This window comes from Corvus cornix, chromosome 13 (assembly GCF_000738735.6).
Source record: "Corvus cornix cornix isolate S_Up_H32 chromosome 13, ASM73873v5, whole genome shotgun sequence".
Classification (NCBI taxonomy): domain Eukaryota; kingdom Metazoa; phylum Chordata; class Aves; order Passeriformes; family Corvidae; genus Corvus; species Corvus cornix.
In genome coordinates this window covers 1,558,111-1,564,489 of record NC_046343.1, presented here as the reverse complement: position 1 = coordinate 1,564,489, position 6,379 = coordinate 1,558,111, and positions in this window count along the sequence as shown.

The following is a 6,379-nucleotide window of genomic DNA, read 5'->3' as shown; positions in this document are numbered from 1 at the left end:
GAAATTCCCGACTAACACAGAAAGAAACTAAAACTACTCAGCCCTGGAGCTGATAGGACGCTCAGATCCAACAGCTCAGCCCAGCAGGTTCTTCGTTATGTTAAGCTCGGTCTTATGTGAAGGATGGGCATAAAATGGAAGATTTCCTCTTGCAAGTCTTCTGCTGGAACGCACCTTTTCAGCAGGTGTTGCTTGTGGAAGACAGTGGCCATTTAAATGCCAACTGTTGAGTTTTACATCCCCTGCAGTTGCCAGCAGTTCCTGTGCTCCATAGGGAACAGAGTGGGTGTATGGCTTGCTCTCTGCTTCACTGCAGCAACAGCAGATTATGTGCTTGACCCTACTGAGGGATCAAAATAAAACATACACGGCTCCTTTGACTGTTGAAAGGTGCTGTGTGTGCTTTTAAAAAGAGGTAAATAAGGACATTTGTATCCCAGAATAATGCCCCACAGAAATATCATACCATTGGTAACCCTTACATTCAGCCACACTGACACAGGCGTGTGGATGCAGGATGGAACTTGTAAATTTAACAAAATGCCCTCCCTATATAATTTTTTTCCATCCCAAATACCTTTGATCACCATTTAATTTCTATTTATTTCAAATCTAACCTGTAATCTCCTTAAGACAGGATTTGCCTTACAGTGGCTGGTCTGCATAGTGGTCGGCATAGTTGGAATCTTTTTTCTATCCTGGAACCTTTAGAAACTGCCAAAATAAAACGAATTAAGTTTATGAAATAGATTGCACTAGCACACTCCCTGTAAATTAAAAGAAGTCTCTCTGTGTTCAGCAAGTGGCAGGAAGAACAGAAGTGGGGAGAAGAAACTATAAATTACAGAGAGGAACAGAGACAATCAGAGGGAATAGAACAATTAAAATGAAGGCAGGAAAAATGTCGAGCTCCATAAAGATGTGTTGCAGTAAATTGTGGGGATGGGCAGCTGAGGAAGCTTTGAGTTTGGGTGGAGAGACTGAGGGAATGTGGGGAAGCAGCAGATCTGACTGGAGCTGTGTGCATGGCACCCACGGGGAAGGAATTGTTTGCCTGGGCAAGCTGGGACGTGAGAGGGATCTGGGACACAGGAACCTTTAAACTCAGCATTAGTGGTGTTGATTTGTTCTGTCATGAAACTCCACTCTGGAAGTGTGAACAGTCCCAGCACATCGGAGTGCTTCAGGTAGTAACTGCAGGGGTAGGGGGTGTGGAGTTTTTAGGTGCTGGATGGTGGGAACATCACTCTCCGGGCATCAAGTTCACTGGAACTGCACTGCCATGAAAGAACCACCACCAGTGCAAAGCTTTAAGGAGCAACATTCATAAATGGAGACTAATCAGGGTTCCAGTGAAGCCAAATGCATGATTGCAGCTTCCCTCAGCTTCCTCGGAGTGAGGCTGTGTTAGCAGGCTCCACAAGGAGCTGCCCTGGGAATTGCCCAGTGGCTGCACTTTGTGGTGCTGCTGGTGTCCAAGGGAGCTGGAGATGTCCAAGTTCCCTGTGCTGTCCCTGCTGCGGCTGATCTGTCTCAGTGTGGGCACACAGAGCTCTGAAGGGGTGTGTGAGTTTATAGGGACACTTCGTAGTGTCCTGGTGGGACAGCAGATCCCTCTGCTAATACCTGCACTGGGGTGGAGGAACTTGGGAGAGGAGGTTCCAACAGCCCCTCTGAGGCTTTGGGACTCCCCACATTCCAAGATGTGGTTTATGTCCTCACTGCAGCCTTTGCAGGCTCTGTGCTGCACGAACACAGAGCTCTGCTGCCCTGCTCCATCCGAGCTGCAGCGACAGCAGCTTCCTGAGGCTGCCACAGTGACAGCGGCTTCCTGTGACCCCAGGCAAGGCCACCAAACCCTCTCCGAGGCAGGTTTAGTGTTCACAGCTTTACACAATGCTGATAAATCCACCAGTCAGCGTTTTCAAGGCATGGTCTGCCGGTGGGGAATGTTCAAGGCTTTCCAAGTTAAAAAGAAAAAGTGTAACCGGTGAAAACCACTGTATGTGAGCAATGCAGAGGGATACAGGCAAATGAACTGAAAGTAAAACTGGGTCTTGGTTGTGTGCTGCAAACTCACAGCTCCTCTAACAGGTTAGGAAAGTAATGCTCTTACAACAATTGTTAATTATATTTAAGCTGGATTGAAATTTGTTAGTGAATTACTACAGAAAATTGGTTTGGGGTGAGAACATCATCAGTCCTTCCTGTAATGTTGGTAACTGATTTCTGTGGCCATACGAACACGGAGCTCATTTTGTTGGGATTAGGAATGAGCATTAAAGGATTTGGGAAACCTCACTGCAGGCACACGTGCCCCAGAATTCTGCCCTGCAATCTGAAAAGTCAATTATCTGCTACATTTCTTGTGAACAAGAGATGAAGTCAATGAGTGGGGCTTTACCTAATGTCCATATGGAGAATTGATTGAAATGGATTTCCATAGTTGGGGTTGCTTTAAAAAATGGTAATTGTGAGCCCTTGGGGTGAAGGACTGGCACTGTCTCACTGCTGGCATCTCACACTTCGTAATTGTAAGGAAATGGAGTCTGAAGGTACTTCCTGTCTTGTGATCTGACTGGTTTGTGCCTTCTGCAGCCTGTGCAGCTGCAGGTGCTGTGGCATCCACACTGTGTCTCCGTGGGCTTCTCCATTCAGATAAAATGGGCATCGCCACTGGAGCCAGGACAGGCTGGGAGGCCAAACTCAGCTGTAGGTAAGGCAGCTTGGTAATTAATAGAGAATTTCTCACAGAAGTCTTCTGAGAAATTACAGAAGTCTCTTTAGCCATAAATATTAGAGCAACTTTTTTGTTCCTTGTGGTGTTTTTGAGGTTATTCTACATCTGCAGCCAAGCTCTGTTCACATAAAGAGTGTCCAGCTGGTGAGGTGTGGCTTTTCCTCACCCGTGGTCCCTGGAGATGAATCCTATTTCAAATAGGAATAACAGGAAGGGTAAAACACCCTAGTTAGAGAAGTGGGAATCCCACACAGTCTGTTCTCATCGGGGTTTGGTGCTGACAGAGCTCAAGGAGACAGGACAATAAAGGAAATGGAATTGACTGGTAATCATTTGGATCCTTTGTGCTTCCCGAGCTGAAGGAGCAGCTGCCAACTGCCTGTGACACTGTGTCCTTCTCCTTGGCACTTATGTGGAGCCTCAGCTCTGCTGGCTGTGAAAAATGGACAATAACATTTCATTCACATGAGAGTGATGTGGTTTAATTATAGTGAAGGTTTAAAAACAACTTGAGGATGAAGTGTTGTGTAAGTGCTAAATGTTATCCTTGACAATGACACAAGGACAAGAAAACTGGGCTTTCAGAGGCATCTGGTTATTCCATAAATTAAAAATTAGTTTCTCTCCTTAAATGAAGAGTTACTGAGTCATTCAGCTTTCTTGCTAATTGTTTGACTTAACCAATTGGATGGATTTCAGTAAATTGACTGGTGGAGACAAATGTGTTTCCAGCTCAACACTGTCTGACATGCAACAGTTAGGTATGGACTGGCTGCAGAGCAGAGCCCAGCACTGCAGGTGGTCACCAAAAGAGCACAAATTTATGGTGGGATTTTCCAGGGAGACTTCAAAAGGGCCTCCAACAGGCTGTCCCTCCTGAAGCCAGCTTGCCTTCATGGTTTACCTGAGTAAAACCAAGTAACTCTTGTCTCACGTCCTTGTCTGCTCTTCCGTGTCACTCACAACTTGTAGGTTTTGTACCTGGATCTTCCTGGGAGCTCACAGTCTGTGGTGGAGACACTGCAGAGCCTGGGATTCCACACTCCCGTGGGTCCCTCTGCTCTCTTGTGATACTTTTGAAGCTGTTCCAAAGGCAGGTGACAATGCCATCAACTTTTAAATCGTGCTTAAAAAGCAAAAGTACTGAAAGCTCAGCCTTGCCATGCAGTTTGGCTTTCAGTCAAACCCAACTGACCCAACCCAAAAAATAAGTCCCAGGCCTTCCTGAGGTCTGCAGCTCTCCTGGGAGGGGTGGGAGCAAAGCCACTCTGAGCTGGGAGCTTTCCATGCCATGTGATCACATCACTGTAAGGATATTCAGGGTAATGTTCATTTCTGGTGTAATCCCACTGATGTTTTAATCCAGTCCCACCAAGGATGAGTCTGTCCCTCGTGCTGGCTGCAAACACTCACACACAAAAGCACCAAAAGCAGTTGCAGAGGTCATGGCCCATTTGTGTATGCAAATGTCCCCGAGCCTGACCTGTACATTGCATCTCTTTATCAGATACTCTATTCTCTGCCTAAAATTAGAATAAAAACTTGCAGTTGGCAATTTTCAATGCCAGACTTTCTTTTTCCTTGACTTTTTGGGGGTAACCTTTTGCTGGATGATTGGTTCTCATCCCTTCTTTGTCTCTCTATTTCATTTTTCTCTCTGTCTTTCCACAGAGTTCCCTTTTATCCACCCTGTTACTTCCTCAGGCCTCATCTGACGTGCTCAGTTTACCAAGTCAAGAAGTGCTGTCATCACAGGCAAGTATTTTCAGCTCTTCTGATTTTGAAAGTAGACCTTGGACTGTGTGTGTCCCTGTCTGCTTTCTGTATCTTTGCATTCTGGATAAAAATATTGAAGGGACCCTAGTGATGAACAAAAAGGACAAGTTTGTTATTACTGTAAAATATCACAGGGACTGAGGGGGAATATATAAGGAAATAAACTCCCAGATTGCTCTCAGTCAATATTTTGCCTTGTATTCTCTCACAGACCTTTGTTCTTGTCATTGTCTCATGTTCTGGTTTCTTGTAGAGTTTCAGTTGTGGAACCTCTTATGCCAAGTGTATTGCAAACAAGAAGTGTATCCCTGTATTTTATGGATATCTGGTAGGCATCTTCTCTTACCCTTTCCTAATCTAATTCCAAGTAGGATCAATTTATGGAGTCAGCAAGCTCAGTCTGAATTCCTGTCAGAGCTCAGCAGCAAATCCCAGCATGGTCCTTTGCAAGTCACTTCCTTTGGTAAAGTCAGGTCAGTTTTTAGTTTGTCTTCTGAAGTAATCTTGTAGCTTCTGGCTCTGATAAACAGCATTTGCAAGGGGCTTGCACATCAAGAGAACAAATCCTTCACACCAAGAGCTTGCTCTGTTACATTTCCAGGGTTGTCAACGGTTGGGAAATTGTGTTGCCCTCATTCAGAGACTCTCTTTAACTCAGGCCATGGAGAAAACATCCCATCATCTCCAGAACAAAACAGGCTGTGGCTCTGATAGTGGAATCAATAAACCACTGGGATTTGTGATGGCAGGGTCAGTGATTGGCAGCTGCTCCACAAACCCACGGCAGAGATGATTGACAGGAGAGATTTGATAAGGAGAGGTGGTGATCTGTGCAAAAAGACAGTAAGTGTTGCTTGTCCAAGAGTTTTGGGGAATGTAGAGTTGGGGTGATGCAGTCAGAATGGGAACTCCAAAAAATCCTTTTCTTTGGTCCTGTCACAGACAAGTCCACAAAGTGACAAAAGCCAGGAATGAGAACGTCTCTGTCAGGGGTCATTCAGCTGTGACTCCTGCACATCTGCCTGTTAGCAGCTCCAAAGGCAGAGGATTAATGTAATTAGAACCAATCTTGATGAGAAGCATTGTTTGTGCTTCTAACTGCATTCCCTGGGATCAGGGGCTGGATCTTGCCTTTGACCTTCTTTCTAGAGCTGACCCAGTGAAACTCTCCCCACTCACCCCTCAGCAAATAATAAAAAGAAAAATGCAAGCCTTTAATGATTGTGTCACCACCCTTGTGAGGAAATGTGTTGGTGTAGCTGCGCTGCATTTCTCTGTATTGCCCTAATCTAATCCCCCATGTGGGGCTTATCACAGAGCAGGGCCCAAGCTGCAGTGCCAGGATGTGCTGCTGGGGCTGGATAATACTGTATTTTTAACAGTTCTTTCCCCACTGCTGCTGAACCACTGTGCTGAGCAGCACAAACTCTGCTGGGAAAAGAGACCTCTGCCAGCCTAAATTTATATCTGTTCGCTGGAACAATTGGTTGGAAGTGAGTGGTTGTTTCTCTTGGTAATAGGCAAGGTTAGACTTCCAAAACATTGAGAAATGCTCTTTAAAAATGCATTTTCCAGGCACACTTCATACCAGTTTAGAAAATACAGAAGTGAAACCACAACAGAGGTACTTGATGCTGAAAAGGAAGCACCCAGTAATGACTGCTCTGCTGCGAGATTGTAGGGTTGCTCTGTTTAGGCTCAGCCTAACTTTTGGAATAAAAATGGATGGAAAACTGTAAGGGAAACAAATGAACGGTACCATGTAATTGTAGTTGTTCTGAGGAAAAGGTTGAGAATTACAACTGTTTGCAAGCAATCTGCCCCTCACACAGGGCTCACCCCCTGTGTTTTGGAGGTTTGCAC